The sequence below is a fragment of the Apodemus sylvaticus genome, chromosome 1 (assembly GCF_947179515.1).
Source record: "Apodemus sylvaticus chromosome 1, mApoSyl1.1, whole genome shotgun sequence".
Taxonomy (NCBI): Eukaryota; Metazoa; Chordata; class Mammalia; order Rodentia; family Muridae; genus Apodemus; species Apodemus sylvaticus.
The window spans coordinates 207,047,024-207,067,034 of record NC_067472.1 but is presented as its reverse complement, the minus strand read 5'-3'; the positions used below and the strand labels follow the sequence as shown (position 1 = coordinate 207,067,034).

Sequence of the window (20,011 nt, the reverse complement as noted above, 5' to 3'; positions counted from 1 at the left end):
TCAAGCAATGTTTTTAGGTTGTTTTTGTTAGATTTTATTCAGTTTGACTGGAGGAGCAGGTTAGAGAAGACTATGTCAGATACAAGGCATATGAAAGGCGGGTGACATGGCTCAACTGGCAGCATGTCCAGCATGCATGAGGGCCTGAGACCAATTCTCAGAACCCTAAAGACTGGGCATGGTGGGCCATGCCTGTAACCCTAGTACACAGGAGGCAGTCAAGATGATCAGGATTGATGGTTTACACCTTTAATACCAACACTGGAGAGGCAGAAGCAGGTATGTTTCTTTGAAGCTGAAGATAACCTAATCTACGTAGTGAGTAGACTTTTTTTCCTATCTCAAGAAAAAAAGGGGTGAGGGGCGCAGTTGGTTGCACACACTTTTAGTCCCAGAAGAGGCAGGCAGATCTCTCTAAGTTTGAGGCCATCCTGGTCTACATAGCAAGCTGCAAGACAGCCAGAGCTACATAACAGAAACCCTGTTTCATCAAAAAGAAAAAAAAAGAAAAGAAAAAAGAGGGTGTGGTGGGATGAACTGGGAATATTGCACTATGCGTAAAAAGCACTTGCTGCTGTGCCTGATAATCTGAGTTCAATCCCTGGGACAAACACAGTAGAAGGAGAGAATCAATTCCCACAAGCTGTTCTCTAACTTCCACACCTGGGCACTTTGTCCTAAGTAAACACAAGTGCATACAGGACTCAACTGATACATAGTATTATGGTCAAAAGAAAAACTAAGCCAGCCACAGTTACATGCATCATCCAAGTACTTGGAGGACAGGACAGAGGCAGGAAACCTTCCATTCCAGGCCAACCTGGGCTGCAGAATGAGACCTCTCAAAAAAGAAAAAAAAAAAGTTGAGTTAAGCTACAGGCTTCAGAGGTGGGGCTTAGCGGCAGAGCACTTGACGCTGTTGGTCAAGGTCCTAGGATCTATCCTCAGCACCACAAAAAAGAAAGATTTCTTTCCTATTTCACCAATTATCTGTTAATTCTATTAATTCCATTTTCTCTTCCAGGATTCAACAAGACCCTACACCCCATGCCACTTAATTCAAAGACTCCCTAAAATGTTTCCCTTACCTTCTGAACACTGCTGTTTGATTCTTTACTGTCACTATCTAGGCCTCCCATTGCCCCACAAGCTACCGGAAAGGCAAATATATTTCACCTCAGAAGACAGGGACAAAACAAATGGCCTGAAGTAAGAACTAGGGATTCTCGATAAACGAATGACCTAACATGCTGCTTCTCCTATAGGAGAAAAAAGACCAGTTTCTGCTTCTTCAGATCTGGTGCCAAGTCCCTTTTTATCCTTCTTAAAGGCTCAGCACAAGTCTGAAGGGACCCTCAACTATCTCTCAGAACAAAATGCTACCAATCCACCTGGGACGCCAGGAGGCTAGGAAGGATGACTCATCTCAGTCCCGGGTTTTCAGGCCTCCGATTGTTAAGACAGCAATCCACTGCATGGTAATAATCATCTCTCCCTGCATTAGTCATACCTCGACTGTAGAGATGCACTCTACCTCCATCTCCCAAAACTCCCAAACCAACAGCCTTGAGCAATGTCCACTTCCTAGGACCAAGGATAAACCCTGTGGTGCGGCTCAGGTAGAGTGCCTAATAGCATGTGGGAGTCCCTGGGGTTCATACCCAGCACTGTATGAGACAATAAAACCCCACTGTGCAGCAGAAGTCATTGCAGTGCTGGCACAAAGGATCGAATAGACCCACAGTTTTTAAAAGAGCGGTTAAGGCAGGGCATGGAAGCACACACCAGTGGTCCCAGCACTTAGGGTGAGGCAGAATGATTCACAGTTCAAGGACAGTATGAGCTACCCAAAGAGATTTTATCTCAAAACCAAAGGCATAAGAAAGCAGCCTTTCTCAGAGCTGTAAATGGGAAAAGAGGGAGGGAAAGGAGACAGGGAGGTAGGAAGAAGCAAAAGAGGGAGGTGAGGGCTGTCTTTTGTGCACATATTATCCAGACTATACCACATTCTCTAGTTCTTTGGACATTTTGATAGTCAAGTTAGTTAAAATTAAATAAAACTAAAATCTTGGCTTCTTTATCCTACTAGCTATATTGCAAAAACTGACTGGTGATAATGCAGAGTGCAGTGCTACACGGCTTAGGTTACAAAAAGGCCAAGCTGAGAAGCACAGTTCTAAGCACCAACTACTTAGAAAGCTGAGGCAGGAGGATTAGAAGTTGAAGGACGGCTTCAGCTACAGAATAAATTCAAGGCCGTACCAGACAACTCACAGAGACCCTATTTCAAAACAAAAATCAATTAAACAAATCAATAGGATGAGTCTATAGTCTAATGGCACAGCAACTGCCGAGCTCATGTGAGGTCTTGGACGCAATCCCTTGGTACATAAAACAAGTCCAGGTGCTAATTCAAACTTGAAAATGCAGGGAGGTGGGGTAAGGGGACAGGCGTAAGAGTATACATTCCAGCGTGTGCTGGTAACACAAGCCACCGGCATATAGCAGCACAAATACCATAGCTCTTCCCAAACCCAGGAAGCAAGCGTTTCAAGGAGGGATTAGAGAAGTGGACAAGCAGCAGACTCTAACTTCGCTAAGGTATGCTGAGATCAAATGTGAAAAACAAACCAAAGCAACGCCTAACAGCCAGGCACAGCCATCTATGCCTCCAAGTCCAACACCTAGTAGGCAAAGGCAAAAGACCGGGAACTCAAGTATGGCCTCAGCTAGAGTGAGTATGAGGCCAGCCTGGGTGATATAAAATGCTAGTTAAACACACGTACACCCATGCACAAATAAAATTACATTAAAAACTCTAATTAGGCCCCCACAACAAAATAGAAGGGAAGACAGAACTGAAATTAGCTAATGGTTATTCTGGAAATCTTTAACAAGTAGCTCCTGCTTCAGATCAAGGTAACACACCAAAAAGCCAAATTCTTGCCACCAGAGCGCCTTCAATGCAGTTCAAATTGTCAACCCATAACAATAAAACAAGTCCTTACCTGCCCCTGAACCCTTCAGCTATCAGCCTCCTATTCACATTGCCTCAGCTTCCTCATCCGAGAAATGGGAGCAAACACAGTAGCAAGTTCCCAAGGATCTGTGCTGTGTGAATGGTGCCTGGCAGACCGGGAGGGAGGGCACAGTGCTGGCTGTTGTCATTAGTCATTACATACAGCTCGGAGGATCTAGTTTCTCAGGATGAAACCTCAAACGGGGAGAGGGGTGCTGTGCAGATTGCTGTATTAGGAGGGGATTTTGTGAAGTCTCCTTCATCCTAACAGACACCTTCCAACCATGTCCTGTGGGCTCTACGCCAGCAGCCAAGAGGGCACCTGTAGAAGCACTGCAAGCTTGAGGCTCACTGCAGGCCACAATGCTTCGCCCTTCATCCAGGCCTCAGGAGACACCCTAGCACACATGATATGCTGGATTGAATCCCATCCTGACAAGGAAACAACAACAGCAACAACAAAAGGAATCAGTCTCAATTAAGCACTCATATCCAGGCACTTTACTAAATAACACTAACAACAGGAACAAACAAGCCTACCTTCCGAAGGGAAAGCCAGAGCAGACATGGCATACATGCCTTTAGTCCCAGCACTTGGGAAGCAGAAACAGAGGCAGGTAGATCTCTGTGATTTTGAGGGCTACCTGATCTAAACAGTGAGTTCCAGGACAGCCAAGACTACATAGAGACCCCACACTTAAATAAAGGAAATTTGTAAGAAAGGGGAGAGAGAGAGAGAGAGAGAGAGAGAGAGAGGCTAACAAACAAAGGAAGGAGAGCCAGGCATGATGGCTTATAACAGTATTCTTAGCCCCCAGGAGGACAGACAAAGATTACTTTGAGTTTCAAGCAAACCCGCACTGTAGGGTAAGACTATCCATAAAATACAAACAGAGCCGGGCGGCGGCGCACACCTGTAATCCCAGCACTTGGGAGGCAGAGGCAGGTGGATCTCTGAGTTTGAGGCCAGCCTGGTCTACAAAGTGAGTTCCAGGACAGCCAGAGCTACACAGAGAAACCCTGTCTCAAAAAAACAAAAAGAATATAAACGGAACTGGGAGTAAAGCTGAGGTGATGCAGTGCTTGTCTAGCATGTAGGAAGTCCTGCATCTGACTTCCAGCACAGTGTAGATCTTAGTACGATACACACCTATACTCTCCTACTCAGGGTAGAGGAAGGAGTCTCAGAGGCTCAAGAGCCAGTTCCATACCATCCTAGACCACATGAGACCCTGTCTCAACGCAGGCAAGCAAACATTCCACTCCTCAGAATTCTAATGGATAGCAAATGACACATCCAAGTTTTCCCTCTAGCACTAACTGGAAGCACACTAGTAATATACCTGTCTAATGGAATAGCAGGAAGCTGTAAAAAAACAAAAACAAAACACCCTTCTGTGTTAGTATGAAATGATCTCTCAAGACAGCAAACAAAAAAGATACAGACACAAACCACAGCATGGCAATATTCATGCCAAAGGAGAGGGTAACATATCTAAGACTCTGGCAAACCATGGACGCCTCCAAGGAAAGGAACAGGGCAGCTGGGGACAGGGGCAAGGAAGTAGTATAGAGTGCTTTATGACTGCTGACATGGAACTCCATAAACATGTCACTGTACTGGTGGCTTCCCTGATGAGGACAGGCATTTAGCTGGGAAAGTACAAGTTAGAAAGGGCAGGACAAACTGTTAAGGGTTCTGCAGATCACACAGAAGCCCTGAGGGTTCTTCTGGTGTTTTATAAGACTTATTTTTATTGTATATACACCATGCGCATGCAGTGCCTACAGATGCCATAAGAGGGCAACAAAACCTCTGGAACTTGCAAGATCATCACACACACACACACACACACACACACACACACACACACACACACACCCTCAGCAAAAGCAGCAAGTGTTCTTTACCACTGAATCATCTCTCCAGCCCCAAGTCCTGAGAAATTTAAACCATGGGAAAACAACTATCAAAGTGCTTCCCTGGGACCCCAATTTACAGTTTACAATTTATAGTGAGACTAAGTGGAAAAGACACAGGATACAGGATTCCTTGGATTTCTGCAAGCAAGCACAGTGCACTTCACATATGACATCCAACCAATACTCTCTGAAAACTGTAATCCCTATTAAGTGAATGCTTCTATATGCAATTATTTTTTATCCACTGCCTACACTCCTCATAAATACCCTGTTAGCTATTAATAGTAATCTGATTTGTTTAAGGTGACATGGAGGGACACTGTCAAGAATCTAAGTCTCCTAAGTATCTGACTGATATTCTTGTTGCTGTCATGTAAAGCAAGATTTAAAAAACGTGCCAGGCGTAGTGGCACACGCCTGTAATCCAAGCACTCTGGGAGGCAGAGGCAGGCGGATTTCTGAGTTCGAGGCCAGCCAGGTCTACAAAGTAAGTTCCAGGACAGCCAGGGCTAAAAAGAGAAACTTTATCTTGAAAAAAACCAAATCCAAAAACAACAACAAACAAACAAACAAAAACAAAAACTGCATACCTCCATACTTCCATATGTCCATGCAAGTCCATCAACTTTCTTGGGAAATACTATTTCTAGTCTGACCCGTGAGCCTATTTTCTCCCTCAGCCCCTTCCTGAACAAAATCCAGGAACTTGTGGTTAGTAAACTTTCCCACCACCATCCTCTCAGGTGGTCCTAAGAGGCACTCCAGGCATCACAGCACTAACGGGCATTTGGTGAGCACCTTCTGCCACCTGGGCAGACATTCACTCTCCATCCAGGCTTCCCAAACCCACCCTCAGAGCCTGAATTTGCACGGAGACCCTATGGTAGTCACTTGTGCAGTCTGAGCTGAGCTGACCTGATCTGCTCTTCCCAGGAGGTAGCTGAGTCACCAGAAGTTTTGTCTTGCCTCAGGGGAGAGGGAAAGGACTGGGCCTCACAACTGCAGAGAGAGAAAGTGGCTGAGGCCTGGCCTAGGGCTGGATGGTCTGACAAATAAAAACAACTGATACCTCACCTGTGGCCAGGAGTTACCATCTCCACAAGGAAGATACTTGCTGATAAGACCCCAAGAGTCACTGTGACCTGGGGCAGAGACAGTCTTTGCAGCTGCAAAGACTACGAGATAAGGAGCTCAGCAGCAGGTCTGCTCCACTTAAGGGACAGATCCAGCCTAGGGCAACCTAATGCTTATCTGGACATTCCTGTACCGTCTCTCCTCTCCACAAGGGTTTCCCAACTTCACAGAGTTCTCATTGCTCTACTTTTAGTCCATGATGGTAAAAAGACTAAGCAGGCAGAATCAGCATTGAGCCCATTTTATATACAACTCACAATAAAAATAACCAGTCCCAGGGCCGGAGAGATGGCCCAGTGGTTAAGAGCACTGACTGCTCTTCCAAAGGTCCTAAGTTCAAATTCCAGCAACTACCAGGTGGCTCACAACCATCCGTAATGAGTTCTGATGCCCTCTTCTGGTGTGTCTGAAGACAGCTACAGTGTATTCACATGTGACAGTAAATAAATCTTAAATAAAATAAAGTAAAATAACCAGCCCCATGTCATAAGATTGGTAAGAAGCAACTGAAAACAGCAAAGAAAATGTTCCTTCCCCTGAACAGTTTGAGGAATCCCAATATTCTAATAAGGACCAAAATACTCAAGACTGCAGCCTCTCCAGGTTTTTCCTCAAGATCTTAAAAGGAAAAGGGGATGGCAAAACAATGATGACAGGGTCTCCTGTAGCCCAGGCTAACCTAAAACTCAAATGCCTGATTTTTGTGCACTAGAACCTAGGGCTGTGTGTTAGGTGAACACACCATTAAGTGAGGTAACTCTCCAGACCACTTCCCACACCTTTTTTTTGGAGACAGGATCTCATGCAAACAAGGCTGACTTTGAATTCTAATTCTCCTACCTCTGACTGTCTGTCATGTGTTGAGATCAGAGGTGGACATCATCATGCCCCACACTCACCATTTTAAGTCAACAAACACTAAACTCAAGATTATCTGTCAGACCTGCACTAGAAATAAAAATAATGCAATGAGCTGCAGGTATGAACCTTGAGGCCCTGGGTTCTTCTTGTCTTGGGACCAAAACAAACTGGCAGAGCTGTCCAAAATCTTTCCTGATTTGTTTTTTCTTATTTACATTATTTTTTGAAATGGGGTCTCAATTCCTAGTGGTCCGCCTGCCTCTGTCAGTACTGAAATGAAGGTATACAACACCACATCCATCCTTTATTTATTTTTTATTTAAAATAGAACTATATAATCTAGGCTAACCTCAACTCAAGACCCTCAGCCTCCTGAGTGCAGAGATTAAAGGTATGCATGCCCTCATGAGCAAAAACTAGTGGCCAATAAAAATGCATGCTGTGCATATAGGTGTTCTGTTAAATAGCTACAATAAAAGCCAATGTGGTACACATAATTCCCAAATTATTCGTTCTTCCCTGTGGGGCTGGGAATGAAAATCAGACCTGTGCATAGGCAAGTGCTCTACCAGTTAGCTGCACACTGGCCCAGATTATTCCTTATTCAAGAGAAACATGAACTCAACCAGCTTCCTAAAAAAAAAAAAAAAAAGAAAAAAAAAAGGATTTTTCCTCAGATGAAATCTGTCTTAGCCCCAGTCAATGCATTCTTGAATTGAAATGTTTAGTCACACTTAATTCTTTAAGATAAGATCAGGAAGAATCAGGCCACTGGCCTCTCAAATCTGTACTTTTTGGTACAGAAGAAACAGTGTGCTCCTTGTGTTACCTGTAAGGGAAGAGGGGCCTTTGTTCCTCAGTGGCCCACATACTCGGCAAGAAGGACGTGCAATTTGTGTAACTGGCACCCTTAACTTCTTATCACCCAAACAGTGGCTGAATGAGGAGGTAAAAGGATAAATAAAACTTCTGTCCTCCTACCGATGAGCTACAAAGAACCCGCCTGCGCTCTTCTCCTGCTTAGCAGCTTCTAACTGTGCACATGATTTCAATAGATGGAATTAAAGAGATGAGATAGTACGTAAAACTATGTAATTTTGGGGGTTTTTTTGGAAATGGGATCTCCAGCTCAGGCAGGCCTGAACTCCCAAGCTTGTTGAGGATGAATCAGAATTCAAGATCCATCCATTTCCACCTCCCTAGAGCTTTCTGCGTTGTTTATTTAAATTACTTAACTCTTTAAACACATTTTGGCAGATAAAAAAAGAGAAGACACAGGTCAGGTATGGTGACACATTCTGGTAATCCCAACATTTTGGAGGCTGAGGCAGGAGGATCTCCAGTTCAAAGTAAGCCTGGAGCATCTAGTGAGACCCTTGTCTCTTCACTGTACCGACCACCACTAAAGCACCCCAAAATGTGAAAAAGACACAATTAACCTCATGGCTATTCCTGACTCTGACCTCTTTCTCCTTGAACCAAGAACATACAGGGGAGACTCAGTGAAACAGTATTTGGCAAAACCAGAACGGGGAACTGGGAAGGGGTGGGAGGGAGGACAGGGGAAGAGAAGGGGGCTTACGGGACTTTCGGGGAGTGGGGGGGGGCTGGAAAAGGGGAAATCATTTGAAATGTAAATAAATTATATCGAAAAAAAAAAAAAAAAAAGAACATACAGGGGATTAACTGGGCAGAACTGTGCTCCGACTGCCAGCCAGTTCATCTCTGGGAGAGATCACTTTGTGTGGAACATCCTGGAAAGGGAAAGGCAGTCAGAGAAGCTTTCCACCCAGGATGGTTGGCCAGGTGGCTGTAGGCTAGGACCTCACTCATGTGCCTCAGTTCCCCTCCTCGGAGCTGGAACAACGCCCACCTGGGAGGGTGCCTGCGAGGAGAGGAGCACTTGCTTGGCAGCCACTGGTACAAAGTAAGCAGTGGCTGCTGTTAATAATTAATTCGATTACTCTATGAGAAATAGTATCTGCCCCGAAGGGACTAGAGTCCAAAAGATCTCCTTGATTTGTTTTTCAGCATAATTTTCCTTTTGATTTTATATAGAAAAACATACGGTTCAGTGACTTGCTTAACTTTTTTTTCTAAAATCAGGAATAATGATGATGATGATGATGATGATGATGATAATGCAGCTGGATTTGGTGGCACATGACTTTAAACCCAGCAATAGGAGGTAGAAGCAAGCAGCCCTCTGAGTTCAAGGCCAGCCTGGTCTACAAAGTGAGCTCCAGAACAGCTGGAACTACACAAGAGAAACCCGTCTCAACTCCCATTCTCTGGGGGAAAAAAAATGCACTCTAAAATGTTGTCCATCAGTCACCACACATGCATAGCGGCATGAATGCACAGCACTCCCCCCCCCTAAATCTGCCATTTATACTATATATAGTATATATACTATATATAGTATATATTAAGTATACACTATATATTACATATATGCTACATGTAGTATATACATACTATATACATATATGTTTATGTATATATAGTAAAGGGGACTGGAGAGATGATTTAGTAGCTAAGAGCACTGGCAGTTCTTCCAGAAGATACAGTTTCAGTTCCTAGCACCCACATAGCAGCTTATAACCATCTTTAGACCAGGCAAGCATGGGGTACACAGACATATCAGCTGGGCTTTAATTCCAGCAGAACTGATGCAGAGGCAGACAGGCAGACCTTTGTGAGTTTGAGGTCAGCCTTATGGACACATCAAGTTCCAGGCTAGACAGAGTAAAGTGAAACCCTGCCTTTATTAAGGGAATGTGCTGCCCTTGCTCATGACCCAGGCTCAGTTCCCAGCACCCACATTTTAGCTCACAACCATCTGTAACTCCAGTTCAGATCCAATGCCCTCTCCTGACTTCCCTGGACATTAGGCATGCATGTGGTGCACAGACATATATGAAGTTAAAACACTCATACAGCTGGGCGGTGGTGGCGCACGCCTGTAATCCCAGCACTTGGGAGGCAGAGGCAGGCTGATTTCTGAGTTCGGGGCCAGCCTGATCTACAGAGTGAGTTCCAGGACAGCCAGGGCTACACAGAGAAACCCTGTCTTGAAAAAACTAAATCCAACAAAACAAAACAAAACAACAAAAACAAAAATACACTCATGCACATAAATCTTTAAAACACACACACACAAATTTACAACTCAGGAAAAACAATGGTCCTTACCCCAAATTCTACAACAGAGATAGCTCAGCTAACACTTCAGCACTTCACTCTTTCCCATGGTTTAACTAGATCCACCCTGTATTCAGTTCTACATCATGCTCCCCCCCACAACACTTAATTTGGGTTTTTGTTTGTTTGTTTTTTCTTTAATCCCAAATGCTGGGATTAAAGGCGTGCGCCAACACCACCCGGCGACAAACACTTAATTTTATATGCACTTTCCCATGTTAAGTATTCTTGAAAAACATACTTTTAAACTTTTTCATAAGTTTATTTTTCATAATTCCCCTAAGGTTAAAACATTTAGATTTTCATCTTTTAAATATGTAAACATCAGGACATGTTCATATAGGATCATGGTTTGTACCTCTGCTTCTTAGCCTATAATGATAGTACAAATAACCCAGTGTGGTGGTACATGCTAGCAATCCAAAACGTCAGGGGGCTGAGGTAGGAGGCATCTGGGCTGGGAGGCTAGCCAAGCTACACACTGAGAGCCTTCCCTCAACATTAATTAACAGGGTGGTGGTGGTGGTGGTAGTGGTGGTGCACACCTTTAATCCCAGCACTGAGGAGGCAGAGGCAGGTGGGTTTCTGAGTTGAAGGCCAGTCTGGTCTATAGGGTGAGTTCTAGGATATGTATGTATGTATGTATACATATATGTATAACTTAAAATTGTGGGCATAGTGACACACACCTTTAAATCCCAGTATCAGGAGGCCAAGTCAGAAGGGAAGGGTCACCGTGTGCTCAAAGCTACCAAATTCTACCAAAGTATGTTTCAGGTTAGCCAGGATTACAGTGAGACCCTAACTTAAAAAAAAAATGTCTGTGTATGCACATATATATATATGCATATATATAACATATATTAATATATATATATATGCATCAATTTATATACTATTTATTTGGGCTAGTAGTTAAGAGCACTTGCTCCTCTTGCAGAGGCTCTGGATTTAGTTTCTAGTACCCATACTAGAAGCTCATACCCTCACATACCTTTAGTTCTGGAGAACCAATCAAATACCACTGTCCTCCACAGTCATCAGGCTGTGGTGCACATATACAATCTCAAACCCAAAAAAGTAGTAGTAGCAGTGGGTAGTAGTAGTAGTAATAATAATAATAACAACAACAACAATAACTTACAAAGATCTGTGTACAAGAGAGTAAGTATTTATCAACACATCTCAAGTCCAAAAGCTACTACTGCCATTTTCCAGTTTTAGGGGCTTAATACTGGGCACACACCAACAGGTGGGACTCACTTCTGTAGCAATCGGAAACCTTACTCCCTTTTTCACTTTTCAGAAAGGTTTTTATCTGCATTCAATCGACCAACCAGAGGGAGACAGTTCTATTGCCCAGCAACATTAAAAAAAACACACCAGGATTTCAAGTCATGGAGAAAGTGGTCACTAAGAGCAGAGTGGTGTCGATCTCCAGTATCAGGACCCTGTCCCACCCCACCCAAGGTGGTCCTCTTGCTCTGAGCCACTCTGCTAAAGACATAGATTTCAAGACGCCACTAATCTCGTGTTAATGCAGCACTGACTTTCATTTGTATACAATCAATTTGTTACTGAACAGAGAGTCCTCTTTAATTACCTATGGCAATTAACAGTGATCATTTCCTTTTGTCTCATACCTAACACAGGCTCCAAGAGATAAATCCATGATGTTGACCTTTCATTTAAATGTGGACAGGAAAACATTCAGTGAAACTACACATGTATTTTTTTCCTTAATTTTCATTTTCTGTGTATGGGAGTTTTGCTGGCATGTATGTTTGTGCACCATGTGTGTCTGGTGCCCACTGAGACCGGAAGAGGACACTGAATCCCTAGAACTGAGTTACAGATAGTTGTGTGCTATCATGTGGATGCTGGTAATAGAACCTGGGTCCTCTGCAAGAATATATTCTTAAATCGATCTTTTGTAGGTAGGAAATTTTAGCCTCAGCCATTAGCTACAGCTGACTACCATACTCTAACCGCAACCCTATTTTCCAATTGCAATTCAGAGTTACTAAATAATTATAGTGACCCAGGCTAGCAAGATGACCTGCCTAGTGGATGATGAAACTTGCTGCCAAATCTGACAATCTGAGTTTGACTAAGTTCAATTCCCAAGTCCCACATGGTAGAAGAAGAGAACTGACTATCAGAAGTTGTCTCCTGACTTCCATATATGTGCCTGGCATAAACAGGCACAGTATGTACACGTGCACATACACATGTGTACACACACATACACAATTAAATGAACAAATGTAGGGATTAATAGTCAGCAATGAAACAAAACTAGGAAGCAGTATTTTCTGTCCAAACACCTGCATTTCTATGTACTTTTTAATGTTTTATATCAGCGGACTGCTGTGCTAGAAATAGAACCCAGGACCAGATGCATGCCAGACAAAAGAATACCACTGAGCCTATACACCCACCTCATAATTTTTTTTAGTTGTAAGTCAACAAATTATGGCAGTAGTGTCTCTATACATTTCCAGTTGCCTAAAAATATTCTCAAAAGAAATTTTTGGCTGAGGCTGTATGTCAGCGATGGAGTTCATGCCCAAATAACGTGTGTTCCTGGGTTCCTCCCCAGCACTAAAAAGACTCACTCAAGAGCTACTTTATCTTTTTGTCTCCTAAAAAAACCATGGAGTTAAGCAGTCAATACTTGACCAAACATTTGTACCTTCTGTTAGACAAACTTAATTTTACCTAATTTTGTGCTGTCTGGATTTGAATCTGGAACAGAAATGGCCAAATTTCTCAATATGTTGGCTACACAATATGGCAGTGCAGGAGCCATCTGATACAATCCCTTCATTCTACAAGAAGGAAAAAGAATGTTCCCAAATCACAGAGCTGATAAGTCAAAGGGTCAGGATAGGCGTTTCCTCAACATTGTTTTCTAGTTGGTTTGGTTTTGGGGCTGGGGAGAGGGGGTGTTTTTGAGACAGGATCTCTTGTAGCCCAGGCAGGCCTTGAACTCAGTAAGTAGTTGAGGATTTCCCTAACATCCTCTCCTCCTCCCTTCCCTGCTCAGGCACAGAGATCACTGATGTGTGCCACTATGCTGGGCTTTGCCAGTATTTCTTTACAACATGGAAAGCTTTCTGTCACTGGCCCAGTGTCACTACAGTGGGCAGGAAGACGGCAGGCCCGAGGAGAACATGCACAAGTCACAGCCGCTAGAGTCCGTAACACAGCAGCACTCTGTCCATAAGGAAAGGTGAAGGAGTTAGGCAAGTTAGCTATTTCCAGCAAAAACAAATATTCCATTATTGTAATGACGCTTCATGGCTGAACAGACCCAGTTCTCCTCTAAGCTCAGTGGTGTTCAATATCAGAAATGTCAATAAATGAAAGTCACATTGACAGGCCCATTTATTTTCAAGAATTCTTTATAGATAAAGTCTGATAAAGTATTAAAGTTAAATAGAAATAAACTTTTGGGAAGATGAACACGAATGATTTGTTTGCACTTCTAAATACCAGCAATTCAAGTACTATTCAGATCATTGCTATTTGAGAGCCTAGGTCAACAATGACTCAGCTTGAAAAATCCCCTACCATTTTACAAAAGAGGTGTAAGCTGAGTTATGTAGCTTATGAAATCTGGAGAGCACCCCCCCCAGTGTTATAAACTAATTTCCATATGAATGGCTTAGAAAGTGGCAGTATATATTTTCCATTGAAAAAAAAGTATCCACAAAGGTAAGGCCAAGAAAGCCCTATCTCAAGTCTGTTTTAGTGCATGACAAGGACAAAAGGGAGATCCTAACACAGGACTAGGAGCACTAACCCAGCTCTTCCAACAGTTTGTCCTACTGAATGGAGTCTACGATCAGGGTTGAACTCCAGTCTTCAGACAGGGATCTCCATCCCAGTGGAGAACCAAGCTGTCCCCAATCCTAATTAATTAGGATAAGGCCTTGACAGGCCCCTGATCTTGTGTCCAAGCTCTTGTAGCGGAAGCCTACCACGTGACCCCAGGCAAGCCTTTCAGTTTGATATTTTAGACTAGAGACTCCACAAAACTCCCGGGCCCAACGTGGTATTTCTGCTACTCATCTTCCATCTACAGCCAAGTCATCTTTGGGGTTTGTGAAAGGTAGAAAATTTAAATAAGTAAATTTAAATAAATTAATTTAAATAAATAAATCGTTCTGATCAAACGATTAATCAGAAGTCACATGGATTGGATAAATTACACCAGATGTGGTAGTGCATACCTGCAATCCCAGAATTTTGTAGACAGAAGCAGAGAGATGATTGAAAAGCTATCCTCAGGTATATATCCAGATAAGAGGCCTGCCTGGGCTATGTGAGATCCTGCCTCGAAAAATTAAAGTAAACGAACAAAAGACACAGTTTAGATTGCCAGGTGGCAAACAACAACAGTCCTACAAAATCACAAGAAGGACCTGCAAGAGGTTCAATACATTTCAAGAGACCACATCTGACCAAGGTTGGCAAAGCCACCCAGCTTAGTCCCTACTGCCCCATCCTCCTCTAGCTACGATGATCTAATCTGCTGTATTGTCTCTGGAAGACCGACCATACACACAGGCACGAGGCTACAACCATCTACTAACTATGCAACCTGTACCCTTTCCAACTGACCTTTTCCTAAAGTCAATCACTATTCAGGCCAGATACCTTCACTGATCTGTCTGGTATGAAGAATAGCACAAGCCTTTAATCCCAGCCCTTGGGAGGCGGAGGCAGAGGCAGGCTGGTTTCTGAGTTTGAGGCCAGGGCTACAGAGTGAGTTCCAGGACAGCCAGGGCTACACAGAGAAACCCTGTCTAAAAAAAAAACAAAAAAAAAAAAAAAAAAAAAAAATACAAAAAACAAAACAAAACAAAAAAGAATTAGAGTTTCTGACTTGTGATTTATCCTGAGGCATCATCAAGCCAACTAAGAAAAGGAAGGTTATGGGCAAGGAAAAGGAGACATGGGCACAAAGAAAGGTTAGTTTTAAAGAGGGGGAGGGGTTAAGAAAGGACTCTCATGGAGCTAGTTCTAAAAATCTAGACAAGCTAAGAGCCCTTAAAGACACACTAGTGCACAGCAAAAAGTCATCTGCTGCCGTCTCTTGCTTCACACTCTGCCCCAACTGGCAAAGGAACTGTTCCATACGGCCAAGGCTACCACCTCACATTTTTGTAGCACCCAATTCCATCACGAAAGCAAATGTCAATTCTGGGACTGGAGCCTCCACTACCACCAGAGAAATATGACAGTCCTGAGACATTAATTCCCAGCTTAGGAGGAAAAACAGCTCTTTGTTCTTTCTGTCACCCCTCTTCCTATTATGTGAACTCAGCTTTGATGCAGAACTTTTTAGGCTGCCAGTGTTAGGAAGACCCTGGAAACATATGTTGTAGTGGTGTTGCGCACACAGTTGTTCCTATTCTTAAGTAGGTGTCACCTCCACATAAGAATGAAAAAAAGACAACTATTTGTACTGACTTGGAGAACACAAACTCTAAAATAAATACAGGAAATTGTGACATGAGGCCAAACAAACACTATTAGAAACAAACAAAAGTGTCACACAAGCATCAAAATCCGCACTGTTCTTCTCAGGGCTTAAAGTCCCACAGCTCCGTGCAGTACAAGCCTAGCAACGACGTGCAAGACACCAACTTCCAACCACACAATGCAGAGCTGACAAGAAAAAGAAACAAGACTTGAACCCAGAAAACCTACAGTCCTAGAAAGCTAGAAGAGGCACACAGATCTATTATGCACCCCTCCATGTTCTTGTACACAAATACCCTAACATTGGATGAGTCAATGATCTAATTCTGTAGCTGACAGTGAAGATTTTTTATTCCGAATGTGTTCACACGGCACTATTTCTAAGCAGGTGCTGAAATAAACAGTCTGATCATAGCTCAGTTAAGAAAGTCCTTCCAATAAATGTGCCTTCACAGCTGAATAGCTGTCTTAATATGCAATTGCCCTAGGCCACAGAGAAGAAAACAACGATAACAACAAAAACAACAAAAGGCTTTCGATTTAAGTTTACTCAAGAAATAGAATAAACCTACAACACACCAAACTTCGCCCCCTCCCAAGTTAAAGAACAAATAAGGTCAGATAGCTCTTGGTAAAAAGCTACCTCTACTTCAGAATCACTTTCCTGAACCCCCACCACAAAATCATTGAAGAACTTGCGGAAGACAGAGTCAGAAAGGTAGGAAAGGCACAGTCCAGACAACAATCCCGAATGCAATCCACAGTCAGCTCTTGACAGCCCTCTCCACTCTAGCAGCCAGGCCCCTCATAGAGTCGGGGCTGTCAGAACTCACCACTGGCTCCCGCACAGGCAGCGTGGGTCTGCCCAGCCAGGCACTGGGCTCCTGTGGCTCGGAGGCCGGCTACACCAGAGGGCAGAAACCGGAATGACACTTGGCACTCTTCCTTTCAACAACAAGCACAAATGCTTTCCAAACCCAGGCTCTCACCATTCTGAAGACCAGGAAGCTGCAGTCTTCCAGGGGGCAGAGGTGAAAAAGGAAGAAACCCACTAGGTCTAGCCGGACCCCCAAGGTCACAGCATTAATCAAAGGCTAGGCAAGAAGGCACGACTACTGCTTCTGAAGGCTAGAGCCTGTAAACACCAAATATGGCCTCAGTAACCCCTGGGACCTGAAAAACTTGAGAACTGGCATTTCCGTGGCCTGGAGTAAAACAAGAATATGACTTTTCAGCTGATGAAAAAAAAACAAACAACAACAAAAAAAAAAACCAACAAAAAACAAAATACATACTCCTAAATGCTTCTGGGGGTGGGGTGTGCTGGTCTGTGGTGGAGGTGGAAGAGTACAGAGCGTACAACTGTCTACAACTGCTCAGAGACGCAAGGAGCCCAGTGAGGAGAATAAAGAGTCAGAAGCAGCTGCAGTCCCCTTTCCCAAGGGCACAAAGCTGCTCCCAGAGAGGGAGAGGGAGAACATGAATGGGGCAACAGACAAACCCTACCACCATCACTGACCTTGATACGAATCAGAGAAATGGGGAGACACTCCCAGACTGCAGAGAGCTGCAGCCAATCAATCCCTAGCTCTGAAACAAATCTCAGGAGGACTTTTGAGGATAAAATTCCAAACACTCAGGACTCCACAGAGACTCTGCAGCCTGGATCAGGGCCCAGAGCACCTCGGCTCAACCTACCCTGACAGATGCTGAGACGCAGAACAGGTAAAGACAGACCCTGAGACAGAGATGTCCTCAGTGGAGAAGCTGGTGGGAGAGGATGGAGACCCTGAGCAGCAGGTGTGGTACGAGGTAAGTATTAGAAAGGGAGCCTGACAGAGTATGAGGAAAAAGGCAGAAATCTATGAGTGAGAAAAGCAAGAAGCACAAGAATAAAGGAACTGGGAGACGGGTATCAAAAGAAAATGAGCATCGATACAAGAATGTGTAGGCTCCAAGAAAGGGGAGATGGGAATAATGAGAAAGGAATGATACCTCCAGGTTAGAACTAAGGAAAAGGACTTGAAAGGAGGTGAGAGGCAGAGCAACACAATGAACAAATGAAGGAAAAAAATCCAGTGAAAGGCTGAGTGGGGGATGTGGGTTAGAATTAAGAGGGACCAAAGGTAGAACACGAGATTAGTGTTGAAGATGGTCACTTTGACAAGGACAGCAACGGTGAAGTTAAAAACGGTTCAAAACTACACAGACAAATGGACAGCTCCAAAAGGGGGTTACAAGGAAAGGGCACCAAATAAAGAGAACGAAGGAGAAAAGCCTGTGGGAAAATGGGCAGAATGGGCAGAGTGTGGTGTGTGTGTGTGTGGGGGGGGGGGGGGGTAGAGTCACCCAACGTGCAGAGGCACACCAGGAGCAAGGGAGAGGAACAAATACGTGCAAGCAGTCCTAGGTGTACGTGAACTTAGTGGAGATGGGCTTGGGGACAGGGAACGCATGAATGAACGGAGCAGAGAGGCACTGAAATAAAGGTGGGAAAGAGAGGAGACTCAACGAGAACAGAGGAGCAGAGTACAACTGCGTGCAGTCGGGGTTAGGGCAGAGGTCTGCTAAGGGGAATGGCAAAAATGAGATGCCCTAAAGGACAGAAAAGGGGGTAAAAGAAAAGGCACCACAGGGGAGTGCATGCAAGATCAGAGCGCCTGCACAGGGGCAGAGTTGGCAGGCAGAAAGGTCTGGAAAAGACGACAGGGTCTGAATGGCAAACCGGGAGCAAGCACTGAGAAAAAGAAAGCGAGCAAAGAGCAGCTAAATCTGAGACCAGCAGGAGAAGCAGCCTAGGGGCACCCCAAGGAGCTGCAGAAGGTTCAGGGTTACGACTCGGCAAAAATGTGGGGCAGTTGGGCCCAGATGTGAGGAGGAATGATGTATCCAAAGCAAAGACCGGGAGGGCAGCAGAGCAGTGCTTACATCGACAGACGCCTAGTATGGTTCTCCACGGAGGTGGATCCGCAGGTCCTAAAGGGACAGCTCCTGGAGACGCAAGATGGTCTAAGGCAGGGATAACAACAGTAGATAGGCCAAAGAAGGCGGATGGGGATTTCCTCCCAAAAGTGATGCTGGCAGAAAACAGGTCAGATAGAAGGGCCATGGATGTCCAAAGTGGGCGCCAGAAGGGATACAGAGGGGTCAATGGGGAGGTAGGTTGTCCCAGGAGCACAGCCGACTCCAGGAGGTGGCGAAGGGATGACTGGGGGTCGGGGGAAGAAAGTGGGAAAGAAGACGACTCAGAATTGGGAGTCGGGTATCTCGAGTGGAGGCTGAGAGACACCGAGATCCCTCGCCGGGTGGTGGTGGGGCGTGTGTGGAGGCAGACGCCGGGATTGCAGGGCTGCGGGGACACTGGCGAATAGGAAGGGCAAGGCGGGCCGCGCGGGCCGGGCCCGGGCATGCAGCGGCCGGGACGCGGGGACCGCGGGGCGCTGGGGGGGCGCTCCCTCCCCTCCCCCTCCGGCTCCTCCATTGTTCGCGGGCTCCGGGCCCCGCGGTCCCCGCCTTTCCCCCCACCCTTGGATCCCGCAGCGGGGCGGCGCCCGGCGCCTCGCCCGTCCCCACATTCCCCTCCGCCAGCTACGAGACACTTACCAGCCTTGGGGGCGCCCTCAGCGCGGCCCCGGCCTCCTCGATCCCGGCCGCAGCGACGGCGGGCCCGGCGCCATGTTCCCCTAGCGACTCGTTCCTGAGGCCGCTGAGGCGGCTCCGGCGGCTCGGGCGGCGGGGGGCCGGGTGGACCCTCCCTCGCGGGCTCCCTCCTCCGCCTCCTCCACCTCCTCCCGCCGCGCCGCGGCTCTCCCTCGGGGCGGGGGGCGGGGAGGGGAAGGGGGAGGGGCGGGAACCAGGGGGAGGGCGGATCAGCCTCGCTCTCTCGCTCCCTCCCTCCCGCGCAATGGCGGCGGAGGAGGCGGCGGCGGCAGCGGCGGCGACGCTGTCGCCTCCTTCCTGCGGCCGCCGCGGCCGTGCGCGTGCTGGAGACCCTCTCGCAAGTGCGCGTGCGATTCTGCGGGACGAGAGGCGCTGGGGCGGGGTTTGGGAGGTGGATAGCGGCCCACAGGGCCAAGCGCACCGCGAGGACTGTAGCCCGGGAGGACAGGCACGAGCGGACACCAAGGGCGCGAGTGCGCGTGCGCGCCGGAGGAAAACGCCGCTACCCCAGCGGCTGCGGCGCCAGATTCACACAGCGCGAGGACACCCGCGACCTGGCACAGGGGGTGGGGGGGCGCACGGGGGGGGGGGGGCTTAGCGCGCGTGCGCAGAGACGGCTGCAGCCTGCGAAGCCGCCAAAGGGAGGGAGGGGCCCGCAAGGGGCGCGCACGGCGTTGCGCGTTCCAGGCGACAGATCCCCGCCACCCCTCCCCACAC

The 20,011-nt window shown here is 46.0% G+C and overlaps 1 protein-coding gene across 1 annotated transcript in view; it reads right to left on the bottom strand.

The window, feature by feature from the left end:
* Positions 1 to 19,456, bottom strand: part of Arhgap35 (Rho GTPase activating protein 35) — a 105,097-nt gene extending 85,641 nt beyond the window's left edge. The window contains exon 1 of the mRNA XM_052172179.1: positions 19,238 to 19,456. The gene's annotated coding sequence lies outside the window, so the exon portion shown is untranslated. The remainder of the gene's footprint in view (positions 1 to 19,237) is intronic.
* Positions 19,457 to 20,011: the final 555 nt, after the last annotated feature.